General features: G+C 41.8%; 1 long non-coding RNA gene across 1 annotated transcript in view; it reads right to left on the reverse strand.

The window, feature by feature from the left end:
- LOC132524708 (uncharacterized) overlaps nucleotides 1-24,304 on the reverse strand; it is a 437,056-nt gene that overhangs the window by 205,705 nt on the left and 207,047 nt on the right. Inside the window, exon 4 of the long non-coding RNA XR_009541987.1 lies at nucleotides 20,229-20,368. This is a non-coding gene — a long non-coding RNA (uncharacterized LOC132524708). The remainder of the gene's footprint in view (nucleotides 1-20,228; nucleotides 20,369-24,304) is intronic.

Below are 24,304 nucleotides of genomic sequence, written 5' to 3' on the forward strand. Positions count from 1 at the left end.
GTAAAAAAAAGTTGAAGAGATTTGTGTGAACATCAAATAAAATGTATGTTTCCTCTGGCACCCACTCTCTCCACCCCAACCCTGCCCCAAATTTGGGTAAAGGCATACCCAAGGGTAAAGGCATATATATCTGAAATGGTGGGGCAGGTGAAGGTAGAAAGAAGCCTCACTGCTTAGTTCAGCATAAGACAAGATTGTTCCAGGGTGATGTGTTTTGTCCTTCTGCCTCTTTGTTTTAATGAAATTGACCTACAGAGTCTGAAATCTGAAAAACACAGGGTTTGGGATTTATGAAAATTTGCCAGGTCTCAAGGGAAAACAAGCATTTTTTTCCTGCATGGTCCCAACAACATACCTCTAATGAAAGTAATTATAAAATCTCAATGGTTGGGAAGATTAAGGGGAGCTGCTAAGTAAAACCCTCACACTTTTTATGGTGATCATTTTGCAGCACATACATATATTGAATCATTATGTTGTACACCTGAAACTAATATACTGTTATATGTCTTATATGTCAATTATATCTCAATTTTTAAAAAATCAGCACATAAGAAAAGAAAAGGGTCTGGAAACTCTTAAAGGAAAAGTGGTAGACGATACGCAACATGGTACCTCCTCAAGAAAGTTAAAAGGTATCTATGCTCAGAAGAAGGCCCATGAAAGAGTAAAAATCCACAGACATTTCAACAGCTCTTAAAACTGTCATCACTTATCTCTCTACATTTGTAGTTAATCAGATCTTTCTATGCAGGGAAGCAATGTTCTACAGAATGCCGACCTTACATCTTGATTTCTGTAGAACTCACACTTACACACACGCTCTTCAGTAGCCAAAGGTCTTCTTTTTCTATTCTTGTAGTTGAGTCTCACGGCAACCTTTGCTAGAAGTGTGAGTATCCCCATTTCACTGATAAGATAATTGAGGTTCAGATAAGATTAAGCAATTTGTCCAAGGAAATGAAATTATTTAGTGATGAAGCATGTACTGTGGTTATATGCCCAGGTTACAAAATTCTGGCTCTTCTCCTTTTGCCACACCGTCACCATGGGTACCAGGGCTGGGAGTTGATGGGTGTGGGGAGGGACCTAGCCATGAACGAGAGGGGTAGACTGACCCTTCAGTGGCCCTTTCTGAGGCATGCACTTACAGTCCAGCCATATCTATATCTAGTTTTATATCACTTGTAAAAATTTCGCTTTTTCAATTATTCATTTCCTTTCTTCATAGGGTCATGCTCTTTCCATAGTAAGCAATTTCACTCCCTTGATACTTTGTCAATATCTGAAACTGATCTTCCCCAGGAAAACTGGGCTATCTGTCAGACTGTCCAAACTCTAACAGTGAGAGGAGAGCAGCAAGAACTGAAGCAGAGACCTGTGTTCTGCTTTGGGTTGTGGATCTCTAGCCTCATCGTCCCTTCCTAAGCCCAGAAAGAAGCCCTCCAACCCTTCTGCTGTGAAGCACTGCTAAGAATTACGTGCTCCCCGAGGTAGCCAGTGAGGAGAACAAAGATGACCACTACATTTTCAGACAACGAGTGAGCTCAAGATCTGAAATTGGCCCCAGAACTCCCAGGACCATTAAAATTATTTGCTTAAGAGCTCTTGGTTTAAAAGGTTAAATTCCCCCCAAGTAACTTTTTTTTCCTGTAAGTGGAAAAACTTGCTAAATCTATGACCTCAAGGTTGACAACTGTATAATTGTCGTACTGAATAGATGGCAAAAAAAGATTTTCCTCTGGTTTTTCAACACCTTTCAGTTCCGCACTCATGAGGCAAAGGTACCATTCACTGCTGTCTTTCAGCCTCTACTGCCTCTTGTACAGAGTGGAAGAAGAAACTTTGTGTTGGGTTCTTCTTTCACACACAGATATTAAATGGTCAGATAGTGCACACACGGTGGCATTCCAAGTCCTTCTGAGGCCACTTAGAAGTATTTCATCATTGCAACTGTTTCAGTTTTTCATCTGCTCACAGCTCAGCCCCTCCAACAAGCCTAGGCCTGCCCCCTCTCCCTCCCTCTGAAGTTTTTTTCCTCACAACAAGCCAGGAATCTCCTCACCTCATCTTACACACCGAGGAACTAAGGAAAAAAACGTGTCCTAACTCAGTGAGCTGCAGGGTTGTTTTTTTTTTTTCCTTAGCATTCACGCTCTTAGCCCCAAATGAAGATTTATCCATAAAGGTTTTATTGCTTCCGAACTCCACAGGATACCTTAGTCCATTTTCACTATCTCTCACTTCTTATCTGGCACAAAATCTTTCTCACTGATACATGTTTCTCTTGGGTGGCCCTTTTGTCTATTTTTCAAAGTTGTCAGAAAACAACATTGTTACACTACCAAATGTAAAATAGACAGCTAGTGGGAGGCAGCCGCATAGCACAGGGAGATCAGCTCTGTGCTTTGTGACCACCTAGAGGGGTGAGTTAGGGAGGGTGGGAGGGAGACACAAGAGGGAGGAGATATGGGGCTATATGTATACGTATTGCTGATTCACTTTGTTATACAGCAGAAACTAACACACCACTGTAAAGCAATTATACTCCAATAAAGATGTTTAAAAAAAAAAACATTGATAGAAAACTCTGGAGCAGTGTACGTCAGCTAGGCTTTTAGTTTCTGTTGCTCACTCTTCTCTAAATCATTCCAGTTTCATAGACTGTCAGAAGGCCTGGCTGAATCTCCGACTTCTAAATGCGTTGCGCGTTCCCTAGCTCAGCCCTTTGGACACTTCCTTGGCAGGATCTCACGCAGGAGGGAATACCAATGAAGATGAGCCCGTGCCACAGCGACCTCCACAAAGACAGTGGTGGCTCTCTGACTCAGGCTTGAAATATTTGCTGTCAGTGGTGCATGGGAAAGGTAAGTATTCTGAAAGTGGCTTTTAAAATAGCCGAATCAATCACCTGGGTAACTGGGCAAACAGAAAGTTAGGTAAAAAAATAAATTTAAACAGAAAGCAGTGCCACCCACATGTGAACAGGAGGCAAAGAGCCTGAAGCAGTCTTGAAACAAAAATTCTGAATGGCTCTAAGAATCAAAAGAAACATAAAGAGTACCTAGGGCTCAGAGAGGAAGTTCCTTTGGACCGTCCTGCTCCGATCCTAAATGTCTAGAAATGATTCTTGTGCTTTTATTACGGTTATTTTTCATGAACCAGTTCAGACAAGATAGGAACCAACTCACATCCATCTCACAAACCCACACCAGCCTTGCGTCCTTCATGGGGTGCAGGTCGTGCTAATTCACTTCTCCTGAAGAGGGCCTGGAGGCAAATTATCCCAAGAACTTCTTGTTTTGGTCTTAAAGCACTCTAAAGCATCAAGAGAATGAAAGTCTGACCTGGGCAAAGTTATTAAGGAGAACTTCTTATATACTTCTAACCCTGATTCCTGTACCATAAACTCCTTGTGGCTAAAGAATTTGTGATATTAATTACTTTCTTCCTCCACTTTTTTCTCCTGCTACCCCTGCCCATATAAGTAGGCTCTCCTTTACCCTGCCCAAGGGGAGTTCAATTTATAATCAATAAGCAGAAAGTCTCCAAGGCTAAATGTTTAGCAAAAGCCTAAATGTTTAGAACATACTTTCACTGGAGAGGTAAAGGGAAGAGAAGGGAGTTTGTGGGTAGCAACAGAGTTGGAGAAGCCTGAGAAGACACCAAAATAGACATGTAGAGGTTTCTACATGTCTAGAAGTAAGGGAGCAGGAGACAGAGAAGCTGGCTGATCCCAGAGAGGCAGGAACTTGGATCTGCTTTCTGGAAGAACCACCAGGAAGGGTCAAGAGAGGCATGACTGTTAGATTGATCATCAACCAGGCATGATGTTTCTTGCCCACCTCTGTTTACGGACTGAGATATTCAAATCTACTCTGCCTGTGGTGACCTCATTAGACCCACTAAGAATTCTCGTGCAGCTCATGCCTGCTATGTGGACAGATTTCAATGCCAGAATTGAAATCAGAAGAGAAAAGAAGAGCTTCAAGATTTACTTACTCATTTTCATTTTCTTAGTTGATGAGCTAGTTTTTCTACAAAACTGTTTGTTAGTTCAAACCATGTAAAATTACTGCAATTCAATCATTTGTCGACCCCCAGAAATGGCAGTTTCATGTGGTTCACCAATTAATGAAAAGGTAGTTTACCCATGTGGCAGGTGCTGATCCTGCTAGGTCAGCAGACCTCTGCTTCTCTGAGGGTTTCCCAAAATCAAGGTCTTCCACAGAAACCCTTGCTGTTCCCCTTATTATCTTTGGAGAACCTTCTGAGGGCATTGCTTTAATTCGCAGCAGAGGAAAGGTGAGAGAGAGTGGGAGGAGTTAGGTGACTGCAAGCTGGGAACAAGAAGGATCTCAAGTTAAAACACAAATCTACCTGCCAGCCTCCTGTTTTCTTTTTGGGAGGCTCAGCTTTCCTAAATCGGGTGCATTTTCCCATCTTTTTGTTTCCCATCTTCAAATGTATCCTTGTGTTTGTAAGTGTATCTCTGAACAACAATGAAGAATAAATTAACAGTGGTCCCTCAGCTGCAGTCAAAGCAGTAAAATAATATCCTTCCATTGATGTCAAGAGAAGAAAAGGCTCTGACTTAGAATGTTTTAACAGCAAAACATTTTTTTAAAATATTAAAAAGTCAAAGTTGAACAGGCATCCATTAGATACCAAGGAATGAAGGAAGGATGGACCTACCTCCAAACTTAAGCCCAGATCTCTGTTCACAAGCAAAGGAAAATTCAGTGTTCCATTTTACTTGGGTGTATATTACTTCAGAACTGTCAGCTAGCTCCAAAGCCACATCTTCAGTGAAGCCCTCCCATATTCCCCCAGCCACAATGGGTTTCTGCCTTCTCTATCTTTTCATGGAATTTTGTGTTATAGAATAAGATTCTTTGTTGGGTTATATAAACACCACCCATCTATAAGCACCTAATGTATTCAAGGCATTGTCTTGCAGGCCATATAAAGATATGAAAAAATACAGTCCTGCCCTTAAGATTCTTAGAGTCTAGCAGGCAGCTATGTTTGTGGTCGGCTATGTTGGTCCCCGCCAAATGTCTTGGCATGTCCTATGTCTTCTACTAGTCTGCAAGTTCCTTGCAGACAGATTTTGTGTCCTGTTCTTTCTTGGGCCCCCATGAAGCAGTGTCCAGCATTGTGCTTAGCATATACAAATATACGTAAGGCTCCATAAATGCTTGCATTGAGTCCCCAGACATGGGGATAACTTCAAAACTTGATGGATGGATGTGTGGCACCTGCCCCACACTGTGTCTTTCCCCACAGCCATCTACTTCTCTTTCTGGCCTGTCTCCAGCAAGCTGCTGCACTCTTGCCCCTTTCCTCATTTGGTTCTCCCAATCTCACAACTAGGACAGGTGCACTATATCTGAAGCCAGTGCTCTACTGCATAAATATTAATAAGCACAGTCACTCAGTTTTCTCCACCTCCCCCTTATCCCCCACTGCTGACAGGAGATGTGGTTTGCTTTTCCTCTAAGTACATTTTCTTTAAGACACTTATGGAACTCTTTTCTCATTGGTTCTCATTGGTTCATTTTCTCAATGGTTCTCCAGGCAACCATTCTGCCTCTTCTCTCTTTATGGTGTGGTTTGTTCCTTTATTTATATATATAAATTTATTTATTTTTGGCCGTGTTGGGTCTTCACTGCTACGTTCGGGCTTTCTCTAGTTGCAGTGAGTGGGGGCTACTCTTTGTTTTTGTGTGTGGGCTTCTCATTGTGGCGGCTTCTCTTGCTGCAGAGCACAGGCTCTAGGCGCATGGGCTTCAGTAGTTGTGGCACGTGGGCTCAGCAGTTGTGGCTCGTGGGCTCAGTAGTTGTGGCTTGCGGGCTTTAGAGCGCAGGCTCAGTAGCTGTGGTGCACAGGCTTAGTTGCTCCGCGGCACGTGAGATCTTCCCAGACCAGGTCTCAAACCCGTGTCCCCTGCATTGGCAGGCAGATTCTTAACCACTGCGCCACCAGGGAAGTCCGTGTTCCTTTCTTAATGTTATCTGACTTGTAAAAGAGTACTGCAATTCATGAAAAATTTCACGTGCTGGTCAAATTAGATTGAAAGCTCTGAACATTGGCAGGTACATCAAGCCAAGAGGTAAAATTACAGTGAGGAAGCCAAGGGTCTTAATATGGGTTCCCCCCAAAAGCAGACTCAGAGACAAGAATTTGGGAGCAAGAATTTAGAAGGTAATCCTAGGAAACATGGAGAGGGAGTGAGGAAATGAAACAAGGAAGGGAAGAAAGTCAACAAAGGGAGTGTTGATAAGCAAATGGCCACTCTGGGCAACTGGGGTTTGATCCTGCTGAGGACCCCCTGCGACACTGGGCAGATCTACCTCACTTTGACCTGGGGAATGTACCCACTGCATTCCACCCCTCTGTGATTGAAGACTGCTCCTGGGCATTAACCCCTGTCTCGTCTAGCATGCTCCTGGAGCTAGAAAAAGCCCTCAGGCAGAGAGAAACAGGAGCTTGAAGTAGGAAGTCTTAGCTTATACACAAAGCTGAACACTGAACCTGCAGGTGACTGAGGGGATGTGGCCAGACCCCAACAGCATAAGCTGTGCCCACTAATGTATAACAGAACCTAAGATCCAGCAGGACCCACCCTCTGGAGCCTGAGGGAATGTTGCTCCTGGGACTGCTTAAGGGCATCCAGAGGAGAGTGACAAAGAGACAGAAATCCAGCCCACATTCTGTATGCCAAACTGTATGCTCCGTTTGGGGCTGCATCCACCTGGAAGAAGCAAAGTTCTTTTTCAAATCTGCACAAAGGTGGCAAATGGACTAGCAGTGGCCCTGATGACACTACCCCAATATTACAACAGATGCCAAAACAATATCGGCATTATGTGGTCTGATTGCACACACCACAGTCTCCTTGATGTGGAAAAGAGGGCACACTAGAATAATAAGGCAGTATTTGCCTAGTCTTTGCATTAGGTAATATCCATTTTTGGATATACAGGTGATTCTTAATGCAAATATAATTTTTGCTATCACCCTATTCATAGCAAATCTGAGATCCTTTGCAGCAATAATTAATACGTGCTTTATCATGAGCTTTTTCTTCTATTCCGAGGGGATATCTGATCTTTCTGCCTAACTGAGTGAGGTGGCCCTATCAGATTGTGCCTTTGCCAGTCACTGGAATTGGCTGCATGGCTGTGCCTGACCCAGAAAGCATTTGCACTGGACCAGAGTCTTCTTTCCAAACCCATCCCGTGAGTGAATCTCTTGGACTCCTCAGCGCTCCCCATTAGAGGGAGTGGCCTGCAAGTGATGTCTCTGGTTATTACACAGTTTGGAATCTCAATCAGTCTTGTGGCTCCCGCTTCCCAGATTTACAATAGACACATTAACTTTGCTGAGTATATTTCCTGCACTTGCCTATGCTTCTGGGCAAGGGCTTTTAATGTTCTTTTCTCTTCCACAGACTGTGGTTTGCATGTTTTCCATCTGACTGCTTAATGGCAGGATGCCTTTCTCCACCTCACAAACAAATTGAATTTTCTGATCGTAGGTTATTTACTTAGTCTTTGAAATCCTATAACTTGCCCCAGTTATTCATACTGACTGAATAACTCCTGCAGCATGAAATATCTCAGGGGTAGTCTCACAAAATGGAACTCAAGTCAAGGACCCTTTAAGTTCTGACGTCTACAAGACCTTGTAAAGACCCCCTTGGAGGCTTTTCTATCTTAGCAGTTGTTCAGTTCCTAGAATCAGAGAAAGCTAGGGCTGGACTAGGCCTTGGAGATAATTCCAAAGTGGCGTCTAATGTCTGTAGCATGTAGATTACAATACCTTGCTGTGATTTGATGAAGAAGGATTACTTTAAGGAGGACTAAAATATGTTCATTCTCTCATCATGGCTTTACTTAAAATGGGAGGAGGCATATGGATCCTGAAGAGCAGCAATTCCATGATGGATATCTTGGCATGAGCTTGATATTTCCTATTGTTACTTTATACTTAATTATTGATAGCTGTCATCAAGGCCTTAGCTCTAACCCTGGGTACTCTGCAGATACAGTAGGTAAGGGGTGGCAATTGGCACAGAAGTACACTTTGAACACAATGAAATTTGGTCTCATGCACCAAATTTTATAATAATTAGAGATGACAGGGCTTCCCTGGTGGCGCAGTGGTTGAGAGTCCGCCTGCCGATGTAGCGGACACGGGTTCGTGCCCCGGTCCGGGAGGACCCCGTGTGCCGCGGAGCGGCTGGGCCCGTGAGCCGTGGCTGCTGAGCCCGCGCGTCCGGAGCCTGTGCTCCGCAGCGGGAGAGGCCACAGCAGTGAGAGGCCCACGTACAGCCAAAAAAAAAAAAAAAATTAGAGATGACAGTTTCACATTTTGAAAACAGGTACATACAGACAACTACTACATATTTAATGAGCTCTTAAATTCCAGGTACGTGCTTTTATACTTACTTATATAAAATGATTATATATTAATGTTAATGATTAAAATAGGTGGACAAGCCCATTTGACTTTCTGCATATGAGAAACAATTTTGTTGGATATCGTAAAGTTTCTTTTATCAATATATAACGTGTTATCACATTGCCATTTACGTTTCTAACTTGAAATTTGATCCTTCAGCTCTATAACAACTTCTTGTGTTTTAAGGATTCAATCACAGCAATTTTTAAAATAATTGAAGCCACTTGAAATAATGGAATGGTGGCTCTGGGGTCAGACAAACCTGTGTTTAAATCCTATTGATTAGCTCTGTGACCTCAATCAAGTTATTTCATCCTCTAAGCTTGCCCCCATGTGAAAAACTTGGGCTAATAAAATCTTATGGAAATGCTGAAAGATTAAATGAGATAGATAAATGTATTTTAAAAACAAATGTAGTGTCTGATACATAATAGACCTAGATCTTACCAAATTATCTATTTATCATCTATATATCTATCTTTCTCTCTATATTTCCTGACTTTCTTAAATGACTGTATCAAGAACTCTAGTAAAATATTATTTCTGTCCAAGTTAAAAAAAGTGTCTATGAAGATTGCTAATATTCTACATATTTTCTTTTAGGACAGTATTTTTGTCCCTTGTAAGTCAGATGCTGAGGTTCATATTTTTGAGGATTGTGAATAAGCCTGTTACTCCCAGCATCCCTTCAAATGCTAGATTCTGCACTGGTACCAGAGTTCAGCAGGATTTCAGGTTTTGATAAATCAAATAAACCGTTGCTTCCAACTCTGAACTACTCCTCTCCTTTACCACGAGGACAAGTAGAAATGCAAGGACTTTCTAATTTGTCTCTGTGACATGTATGGGTGTCAGCTCCCTTAGCTGACTCCTTAATTTAAAAGATGTCATCCCTCTGTTGTCTTGTATCATCTGATTCTCTTACTAGCACTCTAATAGCTGTTACTTCCGCCCTTGGTTTGGAAACTGGCAAATACAGTTAGTTCCTTGTCAGCCTTTCTCTACCCTATCAACTGTGATTCTATGGCAAATACTCTTGGCCAACATCTGGAGAAACTGGAGAAGTTGTTTGAGGGGTTTATTTTATTTTCTTTTTAATGAAATCATTTTGGAGCTCTGCCACAAATCACTGAAGAGAAAATGCGAATTTTTGTCTTGCAAATGCTAAGGTTTGTTGAGAATATCTAAAGGGTGGACAAGTAAGAAGTTCCTTTGTTAAGTCCTCAGTGTTGGGTCTGGAAACATGTTTGCCTTTCCCTTCTCTCCCTCGTGTATAGAGACATGCCTAAGGCCGGCCCACTGAGGAATCACTGTGGGAAGCTGGGAATCCCCCAGCTCCTCATGACTGCTTTAGAGACTGGGTCCTTCTTCAGGTAAATGTGGTGTGTGCCGTGGAGCCCTCCACAGTGAGGCCAAATGGCCTGTGGATGCTTCTCAGAATAATCTTTCTAAAAAGAATAAAATATAGTATATAACATGTCAAGGGAAACCAATATACTAAAATATAATTACCAGATTATTTTATTATACTATGTGCTTCTTCACTAGTGCATAAAATAACAAGATCTTCTGACAGGTCTAATAATTACCAAAATTCCTAGTAGTGATGAGCATAAATAATAATTAGAGATATCTGAAACAACAGTAAAATGACATGAAAATACCCGTGAGTTTTACTGTTGACAAAGTCATCCGTATTACTAGTACTATCATGGTTTGTTTCCTACATTTGTAATGTAAAGGTATGCTAACTAACTCTCAGAGATCAGCAAAAATAAAGAGGTCATTCTTTTCCCATCCAAGTGTATGGATCTCCCTGATTTCTACTTCATCAACCCCTTGGATATTCATGGCCCACAGGTTAAGAATCCTCGGGTCTTGGCTCCCAGTGTGTGAACCAAACTCTCTGGTTAGAGATTCTCACCCCCTGGCCTGTCTCATTGCCAATGTTGCAAGGATCCAACGGCAAGAGGCAAAATCTGAACATTCGAAACCAAAGCTGTGCTTAAGGGAAGGGCTTTTGTCTTTGCTGATGAGGGAAAGGATTCACAGTGAAAAGATCATTGTGTACCTTGGATGTTTGGTTAATGTGCCTTTGAAGGCTCTGGAACACACCACCAGGAGAATTCACCCCCCTACAGACTTAAATGTCACCGCATAGCAAATACTGTAGGGAAAAAGGCAAATCAATGTATTTAGTCCACAGAAGAAAAACACGTTTCCAGTTTGCGTCTCCACAGCAGTGAAGTCCATCCTGCTGGATCCTGCTGGAGGCGAGCCTTGAGAGAGAGGACCGGGACACTGTCTGGGTGTTCCCAGCATTACCTTCTGTCTGTTCTCTGGTGTTTGTTTTTCTATCCCCAACCCTCCTCCTTCTCAGTCTGGCTCAAATTCAGCTCTGAAGCAGAGCCCCAAAAGGCTGAAGGCAGACTTCCTCTAGGCAACTCTCCTGAAGCCACCCTAGGGCTCTGTCAGTGGGAGACAGGAGTCAGTGACGGGGACAATCACTGCCACCTTCCTCCCTCCTCTTTCCTCCTCAGTTCCTGCCAAGCCCTGACAGCTCTGGAAGCCAAGAGCCTTCCTTTGACTCCCGCGTAGGTCTCCACGATGTGCGCTCCTGCCAAGCCAAGGGGCCAGCTCTAGGAATGTGTTTTTAATATTCATTGTTCACTCTGTCTGTTACCGATGTGTGCACTGCAATTACTGTAATTCTTTGCACATGTGTTGTTATGAAATGAGTGCCTTTCAAGCTATGCCAGGTTATTTTTTTTTCTTTCTGAAACCCAAATCTATTATTTCTACCTATGTTTCAGTTAGTTTGCCATGCTTCTTTATTTCATTTCAAAGATCAGTCTGGGCGGCAAAGAAAGAGTGGCGTGTGCACAAAGCAAGGTCTGCCTGCTTTCCTCATAGTACAACAGTTGCTTTTGATTTAGGCTTGTGTGGTTTTTACCTCCCTCTCTTGTTTTCTTCTTTCCATGCACACAACCAAGCCAACTTTCAGACATACACATCATACACATCGGACATGCGCTGCTGCTGGAGTAGCCATCTGTACCCAGGGGAAGGCACACATGCGGTGTGTAAAACACACACACACACACACACACACACACACACACACGTGCATGCAAACAGCTTTTGGTTGAAGATTTCTTGGGTATTAGGATTTTTGTCTCCTCTTAGTGGTAGAGAGGCAAAGGAGGTCTAGAAAAAGTCATTCTCTTTTCTTTTTTCTTTGAATTTAATTGGACCTTTTCTGACACGATGTAGAAACTTCAGCTACTGGGGTACAAAAAAGATTATATGCCTTCATTAATTCAAATTGTCTTATTTTTTGCTTTGATTTTTTTTTTAAATCAAAGAACAATAGCAAACGTAAAACCAGATTTTAAAATCTGTTAATATTTTTTAAGTTTCTTAGGACAATGACAAAACCTTAGTTTTTTTTTTTTATTTATTTAGTTTTTTTTATTTATTTATTTTTTTTTTTATTTATTAAGAATAACTATTATTCTGCCTTTGAGAACTTACTCTCACAATTTACAGGAGCTAAATTAAAAATAAAACAGCAGCAGTGTCCACCTGGCAAACATCACCAGCTATCCCCACATATATATTCCTTTCTTTAGGGATTTTCAGGATACCCTCTGTTTTTGCCAGGCAGAGAAATCTGACCCGGTCGCACCCCTGCCTGCTAAGCATTTTACTTTCATTGTTATCTATATCCATTTGTCACCATGAAACATTATTATTTTAAGGTAGCAGGGAAGCAGGACTGCTTGCTGCATAATGGTGCCGTAACTCTTGTTGCCAAGAAGGAATCAAAGGAATGGACAGTGGCTAATGTGGGAAATCACACCAGAGAGAAAGAAACATGCAGAGAGACAGAGACAGCGAGAAGCAGGGGAGGAAAGGAGAGAAGGAGAAATAGACACAGGCAGAGGGAAAGACACTGAGAGACAAAAAAACAGAGAGAAACTCACATAGAAAAGCTAGAATTTCCATGAAAAGATTTATAAAAGAATGACATAGCTGTTGCTAGGGAGCTGGGAGGAGAGCAGACAGATATGCCATCCACCAAAGATTTTTAATATAAACCTGCATGTCTTTGTTTGTATCATCTCTCCAGTGAGGAGACTGGATAAAGAAGGGAAAAAAATACGGAGAAGCAGTCTTCCTAGACACACACTATTTTAACAGCACACTCTGCAGCTGCTGTATTGCAGGTATGCCTGAGGTCAGAGGGCAATTCTCACTCCCCAAATTCCAAGGCCAAGGCTGCACCCATCCAGCTATGGGGAATAACCCTACTCCCATGCATGATGGCTTTGAGATGTGTAACCCAGGTATGGCAGATCCTGCCTTCCCCTGATTGAAAGAACACATCTTGATGACCTGTGTGGGCAACCAGGGAATTTGGTCTTACTCTTGCTCAGGCTTGGGGTTGAGGAGAGGAATCTATGAGAAACCAGCAGTGGCTCCACAAGATTCAACTCCCAGTGGGAATCTGAGGACGTGGATGGGGGTCAGTGCTACTCAGGATCACCTGCCTGCCTGTATTAGGGTTCTCCAGAGAAACAGAACCAATAGAATGTGTGTGTGTGTGTGTGTGTGTGTGTGTGTGTGTGTGTGTGTGTACACGCACACACACATACATGACAAAGAGAGACACAGAAAAAGAGATTTATTTTATTTTAAGGAATTGGCTAATGCCAATTGTGGGGCTAGCACGTCCAAAATCTTCGGGGCAGGCTGTCAGGCTGGAAATTCCGGCAGGGGACAACGTTACAGTCTTGAGTTAGAAGGCAGTCTGGAGACAGAATTCCTTCCTCTTCTGGTCACCTCAGCCTTTTCTCCTAAGGCCTTCAGCTGATTGGATGAGGTTTACCCACATTATGGAGGGTGATCTTCTTTACTCAAAGTCTATAGATTTAAATGTTAACCTCATCTAAAAAATACCTTCACAGCAACATCTAGACTGGTGCTTGACCAAACCAATGGATACCACAGCCTAGTAAGGTTGATGCATAAAATTAATGATCACATAGCTCTATAAGATAACTGGGATGAATATGGCCATCCTGTCACTGAACAAATGTATCAAAGATTCAGAGGTATGAAGTAGGCGGATCTCCACATTGGAGCAAGTGTGAGAAGCTGGGACCTTTATCTAGCAGAGCTGTTGCTTTGTTCTACCCCAAGAAAATTCCTTCCAAAATTGCGTCTTTGAAAAGAGGCTCCTCTAAGGAATCTGTCCCTGTCTTGAATTCACTCCCTCTCTCTAATCCAGACCCTCTGTACTCCAACCCCTTATTCCAGTCCCCCAGTTGGATGTCCAAACCACCACCACTGGAAACTTCACGCGACCACACCCCTTGGTCCATCCTCTATCTGCCCTCTTAATTAGCGCCCAGCACCCTGGCCTGACGTTCACTGAGCTATCCTCTGCTCACTGTGGGCTCCAGAACGGCTGAAGGAGTCAACTCTACTCCTCTGAAGGAAAGCAAATACTGGTGCCCCAATTCTTTTTCAGTCTCCCGCAAAGTGAAAACTTTGGCTATTTACTTTACAGGTAGGGTTGTCAGATTTAGGGGGAAAAAAGCCCAATTAAATTAGAATTTTAGAGAACCAACAGAAAATTTTTTGGTATAAATGTATCCCATACTTGGGACATATATTACGAAGTTATTCATTGTTGATCTGAAATTGATGCCTAGTTAAATTTGAATTTCAGATCAAGAACTAATCATTTTTAGTACAAATATGTCCTGGGTAATATTTGGGACATACTTATACAAAGAAAATTTTTCCTCGTTGATCTGAAATTTAAATTTAACCAGGCAATTTATATTTTATCTGGCAATACTGCAAGATGACCTAAGATATAAGGATACTCCTCCAACTCATGGAGTGTTTTTTTTCTCAGAGACAACATAGGCTGACTTCCTATCTAGGACCAGATATTCTTCCACAAGCAAGGCTTTGAGTCTTGTTTCCTCTGTAACAATAGCTTCTGACTATCTCTCCTCCGAACACCAGCTGCCCTGGAGTGATGGGGCCACTCCAGGTTTATCCCTCCTCCTAATCGGAGTAGGGTGGAAGAAGGGAAAATTTGTCCTGTTCAGGTCAATATGTTTTCAGAGAAGGAATCATTGACATCCCCATTCACCCAGGCTCAAGACCCTGGAGTCATCCTCAATTCTGTCTTTCCTTTAGTTCACCCTTCTAGAGCTTTATTCACAATGGTTTTCTGAGCCCTCTCCCTTTCATCACAGATATCCTCTTAATCCACATTCATTATTTTTCACTTAGGTGACAACGTGAACTTCTGAATTTTTTTTCCAACCTGTAGCACCTCTCTTCTGCAGCTCATCTATCACACTCCCTGTCCTGAAGTTCAGTGCCATCGTAAACACACAAACACTCCCAAGGCTCAGAAACATTCTGTTTCCAGTATGTCTGTCAGATGAAATCATATATTTTGGCCTATGTCAAATCCAAATATCAAGGCCATATATCAAGTCCCTCAAGCAACTGACTTTAAACCAGGGGTCACAAACTTTTTCTGTAAGAAGGTAGATAGTAAATTTCTTAGGCTTTAAGGGCTATACAATCTCTGTCCCAATTACTCAGCTCAGCTGTTGTTGCATGAAAGCAGTCACAGATGATACATCAATAAGTGAACATGACTGAGTTCCAATACACCTTTATTTATAAAAACAGGAGGAGAGGACAGATTTGGCCCATAGGCTTCAGTTTGCTGATTCCTTCTCTAGTTGCCAGATCAAACCTGATCTCCAAGTGTCATGCTCTCTGTAGAGCTCTCCCTGATTCACCCAGTTTGAAGTGACTCTTTCACTCCATGTACACAACACTTTATATCTCTTTTATGGCCAGGCCCACATTCTGCCTTGTATAGAGTCCATGCCCCAGCTCTCTGCTGGAGTGCTTGGCATCCCTTGCTGAGACCATACTCTCCTTTACACAGGGTAGATGTTCAATAAGAAAGTATTGGTGGGAAGAATTGTTGAAAGTCAGTGGATTGAGTCTAGAGAAACGGCAGAGCCTTAATCAACTACAGTTTCCTCCTTCTCCTCCAGGAAAAAAGTGTGAGTTCCACTGAAGATCATGGAACACCGCCAAATGCCTTCTGGAGAAACTCAGCTTCTAGGCCAGTCAGCCATCATTTAAAACACACAGAAGCCTGCCTATCAAAAATAAACTAGCTAAGCATTCAATTCCCCAATGAGGAAGGTTGGTGTTGCAAATGGATTTGGGCTGAAACCATTTTCCTTTTTGAAACACACCCAAGCTTTAAAAGAAATAGCTTCATCTGATCTGAACTGCCAACACAGTCCTCCAAAATCCATCCCTTGAGAGAACCTCGTTACCAGCTTCAGTTCAAAATCACGTGACTCTGAACCATCCGAGGTTTGCAAAGCAGGGTTAGAGATTGCCAGGCCCTATGACCCTCAGAGAAAGGGTTTCAGAGCAGGGAAAAATGAATGGAGGAAAAGAGCAGTAATGCAAACATTTCTGCAGCCAACTTACTAGGAAAGTTAAAAATTATTTTAAAGTTAGCTATTATTGAAAATTGCAAGCAAATTTATTTCTCTGGTTCTTTAGTATTTTTTGTCATTTTTTGGACTTAGGGGTGGTTTAGTTATAGTACTACATACTTGATTTTGTCTCTCTAATCATTTTAGGTGCACGTCATGTCTTAATTAATCTGTAGGTTTCTCAAGAAAAGGGTACACGTTTTCTGTTCTTGCACACCTCCTAGAGCATTATATTACCAGGGCCACAGCAACTGCTCAATAAGCACACAATAAACAGATGAATATATGGGGTGTATTAAGCTGCTAAAGTCCTTGGTGAGGGAACTAAGTTACTTAATTTTTTTTAATTCCTCCCTTCTCTTAAAATCCTTATCCCCTCTTTTTCACCACCAATTAGTACTATTTTAAGTCCTTTGAAATTTTCATAACAATAAAAAAGAAAAACCAAAATTTTGCTTGCAGCTGGGTTTTACTAGATTTTAAAGTTCTTTGGTGGCAGGACACGACCCACTGACATCTGGATAGATGAAAAGGAGAACTTTTTGTTATTTGCCAAAGTAGAGAAGGCGTCCAGGCAGAGCCACACTGAGGGTTACACCCTGGGGCAGGGGCAGCTGATGTGTGACAAGCAAGCTGGGGTTAACTAGGTTTAGCAGGCTCCCTGTGAATTGGCTGATTTGAATAATTTCACAGGCTCCAGGATTTAGGGGCTGTTTTTAGTTGTCTGGTACCTGGCCCTGGGCCAGTTAAGGCTGGCGCACAGACGCCAGGAGTGGAAGAGTTCGAAAGGGAAGTCACTGGGGATGTGGACTTAATCAGCTGCTCAAAAAGAGGAACCACCGGCTTCCAGACAGGTCCTCAGAACTGGATCAAGACAGCTTTTTTAAAATAAAAAAAAAAATTATATTACACACTATAACAGAAGTCACTGACAACACTCGCATCTATGTTTCCTGAAAGCAGGGGCCTGCCTGTACTATTCTCCCTGTCACTGTACCCTAATGCCTAGCATGTCAAAGGCACACACATTTTCTCGAATAAATTGAATGAATCCGGATTTTCACTCCTACAACAGGGCAGAAAGATACCCCACTGAGACTGCTGGCCTGGATTCTACACTTTCAGTAGGTATTCAGACTTGTACTGCAGGAAAAAAAAAAGTGTAGTAAATCTACTATTCGGGGGGGGAAATGTGAATAAGGTCAATATTAGTCTGTCAAAATATTACATCCATAGTCTGGGATGTTTTCATTTTATCAGAATGACAGACCCAAGTAAAACAGATCAGTGTTTATTGTACTGATCAAATCTGAGAGCAAAGTGACATTTGGGGATAAGAGAAATGGGAATGAGAGAAACAGAAACTGACCAAATTTCAAACTGAGCTAAATTTCAATGGTTCTACTATGGAATAGAAGATAACAAAGCTTCGAAAATCAAGAAGCAAAGAAAGGTAAGAAATGACACTGGATAACAGAAACTCATGAGCTCTGAAAAGAGAATCACTGATTTTATAAGATCACATAACACTAAGAGCATTTGGAGGGGTTATCATCGTCTATTGGCAGAGAAGAACTGAAAGAAAATACATCTAGATTTAGCTTAGATAAAATAAATAGGAAATAATGTCTTGGGACTGTAGAAAGTTAGTCATTAGCCCAATGAATGCAAGAAAACAGACTTAAAGAAAAAATATGACACCACTACAGTGTTTCTACAGGAAGCAACACAGAATAAGGGCTTCATGATAAACTCTAGAAAGCTTCAGAAAGCTCCAAGAATGGTTTCTTCATTGCAGGATCAATCAAATTCTTTATTATGTTAACGTATGTTGGGAACCTCCATGAGCAAGGTGAGGTGGGTCTTGGCCACAGAGCCCTCTTTTCTTGGAGCAGCTCACGTGACTCACGTTCCATATAACACTCTTTGATAAAGCCTATGCTAACGTGATTTTTTTTTTCTCCCAGTGTTATTTTCATAGCAATACAAGTTATTTTATTTTGTCAGAATTTAAGCAACAAAATTCCAGAACACACAGTGCCACCCTACCTCTTAGGGACTAACTAGAAAATTCTCCTCGTGTCTAATATAGGTATCTATGTCCTTTGAGAAAATACATCTGGTCCCTCTATGACATTCTTGGGAGAGACTAAATGTATACGGTAATGTCCACTCTCCTCAGTGCTGAAAAATAAAAATTAAAAAGAATTGAAGCAGGATGTGGTTAGTGCTGAGAGAACCTCAGACTGATCCTAATGTTAACCACTGTCCCATTATGTTCCTGTTCATCTACTTAATTAAAAGCCCAGAAAAAAATCAATTTAAAGCCTGGAACCAAAGCAGCAAGGTAAGAACAGCATTAACAACTAGAATTTCCATTTCTGCAAGTCTGCAAAATTCAGCAGTGTCTTCTATTGAATGAGCATCAGATTAGGACATCAAAAAATATCGAATATCAGCACTTAGCTAGATAGCTTGACATGTCAAGCAGAGGCAAAAGCTGTAGTAGGCATTCCAGGAACAGTAAAATGTGATAGGCACGTCTTCACCCAGTGATTCTGAAACAAGTGGTCTCTCTTTTCTTGCAGTAAACCTCCTTGCAAGATCTTGTGATTCTGGTGCTCTAATGGGGCAGTTGTTTATTGACATTTTGAATGATGTAAGGTCATTTTATGATGACTTTTAAGAAGCTACTGACATTACTTTTTGATTTTTTATTTAGATTTCCATTAAATATCTATATGTTTATATGAGTTATAAACACACAGCCATGGAAGCTCCTCTGAGATCACTACTGTTACAAGGAAAACAGACCCGAGGAAGTTGGTGGCTTTCAATAACACCTCCAACAATGACTCCTTTATTGAAATATTTATTAACTACATAGCATGTGCTAGGTCTTTTTGTCCCCTGGCTTGCTCAGCTCTATCCTTATAACTAAATGACCAAGACAGCCTAGCCAATCAGGCAGCTTTTGAATTACTTTCAATGACAAAAGAAATAGACTGATGGTCACACAGCCACAGGTATCAAGCTGGCATCCTGGGCTCATGGATTGCCATTAGTTAAGTGAACTCAAACCTAGGAAACCACACCTTTAGAAAACTCAGACACACTAGTATACCAGGTAGCAAAATTACAAACACCATTCCCAAAGGGGCAAAGAAAAATGAAGCTTCTTTATTTTCCTGTAAGTGGGACAATCCCAGTTTATACCTGTTGTCCAAGGGTCCCAACTGCCCTAACATTTCCCTCAGATTTTTAATTTTTTAATAAAGAATTATTAATAGCTGCATTGGTAGACTTCTACTTTGTATTTCAGCTTCTGACATGGTCTTGGCTAGTACTGTGGGAGATGTATGCACAATAAACAGATTTTTTACTTTAACATATGATTAAGTCTAAAAGATGTCTAGCAATAACCCATCTCTCTTTTCCCTATTTTTTCCAGACTCAGTTTAACAAGTTCCTTCCTTTCAAAGACAGCACACACATTACCTGCTGGTAAATGCAGTGCCCTCAGGCAAGAGAGAGCTCAGGAAGCTAATTTCTTGCAGTTTAGGTGGCAGTTGAGAAGGACTGAATATTCCTGCCCCTACAAGCCATAGTTGGGCCAGTCAGTTGTGCTGTGGCCTATGCCACACCCACACCCTTCCAAATGCATATAGCCACTGAGCCATCAGTTGGTAGGGTCAGTAGAAATGTGAGCCTTCATTGGTTAGGTGGGAAACATAAATGGGAACTAGAGGCTGGGCCATCTTATCATAGAGCTTATAGAGAGCAGCCTGAAAACGATCATTACACAGGTTTGTGATTCACCGTATGATTTATATACATATAGCAGTAGCTATTATTTAGTAATGCTGTTTTATTTTGCAATAAACTCTTTCAGCAGCCAAGAACTCAAAAAGCCAAAAGCACATGTTTAGCAAAAAATTAAGCTCTAAATTCAATTTCACAAGAAAGTTGATGATGAATATGGATGTTACAAAGAATGTTTATCAACACAGTTTACCATCTGTCATGAGGGCTAAGTGATACCACTGACCACATGAAAACCAGAAGACACGAATCTTTGGAAGAAGTATGAGCATCTATTCCAAAAGTTAGAAGTTACTTTAAGACTATATCCAAACATGTGCGCCTGCAGAAAACGTGTTTACAAATCTCTCACTGAAGCATGACTTTTCACTTACCTCAAATGTTTGTTCTTCTTCATTAAATTCGCCCACTTCAGTTCCAAGTTTCCTTTTGGACACATGAAAAGTGAAGTGATAACTCCATTGCTGGAAGAATTGCACGAACAGTTGAACGAGGCCAGTTTTATTCCAGTGCCCTAGATACATCAGAGGGAAAATCAGTTAGTTCCAATAATGATTTGTTTTTCTTTATTAAATTCATGAAATCAAAATACATCTTTTGAATATTCATTTTGTCAATAAGAAATATCTGACATTATCATGAATGCTATCATAGGCTCACATAAAAAGATCAACATTAAAGATAAAATTATTTCTTCTGTGGTACAGAGATAACAAATTTTAGCAGAGTCCAGTGTTGTGATAAAAACAATATTCTTACTAAATTAAGAAGCATTTGGAGGAGAAATGTACTTGAAACTGGATGTGGTAAATGTATAATTAATAATTACATCCTAAAAAGCTGCTGTATTCCACTAATCAAAACAGAAACTGTGTTTGTCAAAATGTATAAATAAATATTACACACACACACATATGCAAAGTTAGAGTAAATGAATTATAAAACTGTTTATGAGGAAGCTAGTGTTCAATTTCATTACGGAGATATACACTTTCGTTGCTGCCTGCCATTCACATCTGCCCCTAATGTTTGCAGAACCCATGGCAAGAACACAAATGGAAGCCCACAAACTGTAAGTCTAGATGTTTATAAGTTATAAATTAAGCTAGCAAACTGTTAAATATGTTTGATGCTATCGTGACAAATATACCTTCGATAATGGCCTAAAAAGCCAAGTTATAATTTAGAAACCTCAGAGTGCTTGGAATTCTTGTGTAGAATGTAGCAGTGTGGAGGGAAACACCTATCCCTAGCCCTTCCTCCCTCCAACTCCCTCTGGCACAGCAAGGGGCCTCAAAAAACAGGCAAGAACATCCCAAACCAGCCCACATGTCCAAGTTCTGCCAATACTACCCCCTTTCCTTACCCCTAAACAGCTGTCACTTGGCCAAATCTTAGGCCAGGGGGTGCTAATACTAGTAGTAAGGTTCACCCTTGGGAAGAAGTACCTGAGGAAGATGCCCGCCCATTCCTGGGAGCAGGTCAGGGCCATCTGGACAAGGAATTCTGAGGGCTTAGCCACCTGGGCACTTGTCTGGGAAGGCATGTCTCTTTGGCCCCTCAGATTTGAGTTGAGCTGAACAAGAGAGCTGACCCCTCTAACATGTAGGTCCCTAGGCAGCAGTGTTTCCTACTCAGATTGAGATCTAAGACATTCTCAACTGCCAGTTAGAAATGTTTGAGGTTTTAAAGAGCCATTTTGAAAATAAACTTAAGTGCCTAAAAATAGCACTGAAGTACACACACACACACACACACACACACAGAGACAATCATCACATCCCTGATGCTTTGAAAATGGAGGAAGCAGTATTATTAAGTCAGAAAATGAGAATAATGTAAACCTTCAGAGACTCCTAAGCAGGACCAGCTTCTGGGAGTATGACCTCTGTAGTCACACAGGGCCTCTGAGCTCAGAAAGGTCCCACATTTGGTTTCATGTTCACCTGTCACCTTAAAATTTTTTAACACTTTGAACAAGAGGCCTCACATTTCCATTTCGCGCTGGGCCCTGCAAATCACGTAGCCAGTCCTGTTCTCAAGGGCCATTCACTCAGCAAGAGGGTTTCCTATGAAACTTGCGCACTGTTTTCCCTTTGAAAGAAAAGTCAATAGAGCCAGCATTTCGCTTTCGATTATTTCACTTTCCCCTATAGGCCTGGACAAAAACATAAGGGCAGAAGGGAAAATGGTTTTAAAGGGCACTGGAGTATTTGAAAACCCTGACAAAGTTTCCATTAGAGGGTTCAGGTTGGTTCTTGTTATTCTGGTATTGCCTCACCCACTTCCTGCCTAATGCCTGATTAAATGCCACCATTTCACCCGGGTGTCATCTGGTCCTTTCTTTTGCCCCTAACCCTATCTCTTTTGATTATGGAGGTTTGCTTTTCTTTGTGATTTTTTTTTCAATTCCTCTCTACTTTAGATTAAAGTTTGGAGTAGTAGTATTATTAAAGCATAATGCCAGGCAGAGATAGGAAGCTCTCCAGAATATCTTTATTAATCCAGGGCAAGTCCATTTTGAAAGAAAGAAAGAGAAAGGAGATTTATAAAGGGCAAGGGCTGGCCTTGGCAGATCCTCACAGCAGGGGCAGCGCCTGACACACTGCAGAAAGGTCTGAAAGGAAACAGAGGAAAACTGTCCTCGGCATCAAATCCCCCAATGACTGACACTCCCTTAGCTTCCTCCTCCTTCCACTAGCCCCAGCCCTCTATCTCATGAACCCTGACTTTGAGTTTCTTAACTCACTATCTATTCTGCAGACTTTCTCCTACAAATCTCCAAACTCCCCCTCAGCCATTAAACAAGGAAAAGCCCCCAAACCCAGCCTTCTTCAGACATGGACGGCACCCAGGGAAATGGGGCAACTGTATAGGTGACGATGAAGGGCTGCCAGCTACTAGCTCAGCAACACAGAGGTTAGGAGCAGCCTTCAGGCTCTTAGCAAGCTGCCAGTCTCCCTCTTTAAGGTAAAACATGGAAGCCCAGCATGACTGACTTCAAACCCAGAAGCCTGGGGAAAAAGCTGGCTCCTCCCCTCTCTGCCTCACACTGTGTGCACAACTATTTTCTCTCTGGGTTATTCTAAAAGGACCACAGGGACTTGGGGTTCAGGACAGAGGTGCAATCAAGGCTGAAACAGGGACGGCCCAGAAACAGAACTGGGCTTTCTTGACGATGGGGACAGACAAGCCACCCTTCCATACATTCACCCTAAAGCTCCCTCTGGGGCTTATCCCTCCAAGGAAATCAGCCACAGGACAGAGGTACAGAAATGATCAGAATTTTCGGCAATGCTCTAAAAAAACACTCAGGTCATCCTCCTTCTTGGATTTCTAAAAGGTTTGTGTATGATTATCGAGTTTCATTTACTGGATTTGTTTCTAGGAGCGATATTCTGAACATTAAAAACTGATAAGGGGTGGGCACAGACCCATCAGAGCAGGCCCTGTCTTTGCAGCTAGGAGTCGTGGGGACGGAGGGGGAATGGGTGGGCAGGTCCTACTCAAGAGACTTGAGGCAGCAGCCATTTCACCCAATGGGGAAATATTCAATATTTAAAGTGGAACCTATCACACCAGTGCTTACCAGCTGAATACTAGCTCTATTAACAAGTTTTCCTTGGCTCAAATAAATGTGGAGTCAGATATGTCTGGGTTGGAATCCTTGATCTTTCACTACCAGATGTAGTAGTGAGCTTAGGTAAGTTATTTAACTCCTTGGACCTCAGCTTCCACATTGGTAAAACTGGAATAACTCACCTCTTAGTTCATTATGACATTTACATGAGACAATATATGTAAAGTGCCTCTCAACTCAAATTTTGCTCACATAGAATTCAAGATCATGTTCCTAAAGAGTGTGGCATGGGAAAAGAACAATAGATGTGACTAATGTTTAATGGCATGTATTAAGTGGCTAGTGTGTGCCAGGCCCTGTGCTGGTGCAACACACCTGCTAGCCAATTCATCCTTACCAAGACCCTGTAAATTGGGAACTTCTATCCTCATCAAGGTCCTTTTTTGTTGCAAATAATAACAATAGCTAATATTTATTGAGTGTTAGCTAGAACCCTATAAGGAGTTATTGTTACTGACCTCGTTTTGCAAATGGGGAAACTGTGATTCAGAGAGTAATTAATGTGAACAGTAATTGAATTGATGTGTACAGGCTGTGAGGATTACCACTGGAGTCAGACACCTTGGCTTAAATTCCAGCCCTGGAGAAGTTACCAAGCCTCTTAGGCCTCAGTTTCCTCATGTGTAAAAAGAATTAAAAGGGTTTTGAATTACCCAGTGTCCTGGCAGGAAACAAATGGCACACTCAAACAGGGAAAGTGAGGATGGTATACAGAGCCATGGGCAGGATTAAGGGAAAAGTACAAGGGATGATGGGGCACATGACTGGGGGGTGGGAAAGTGCTAGCAATGGCCTTAACCAACCTAGACC

Source organism: Lagenorhynchus albirostris, chromosome 8, assembly GCF_949774975.1.
Source record: "Lagenorhynchus albirostris chromosome 8, mLagAlb1.1, whole genome shotgun sequence".
Classification (NCBI taxonomy): domain Eukaryota; kingdom Metazoa; phylum Chordata; class Mammalia; order Artiodactyla; family Delphinidae; genus Lagenorhynchus; species Lagenorhynchus albirostris.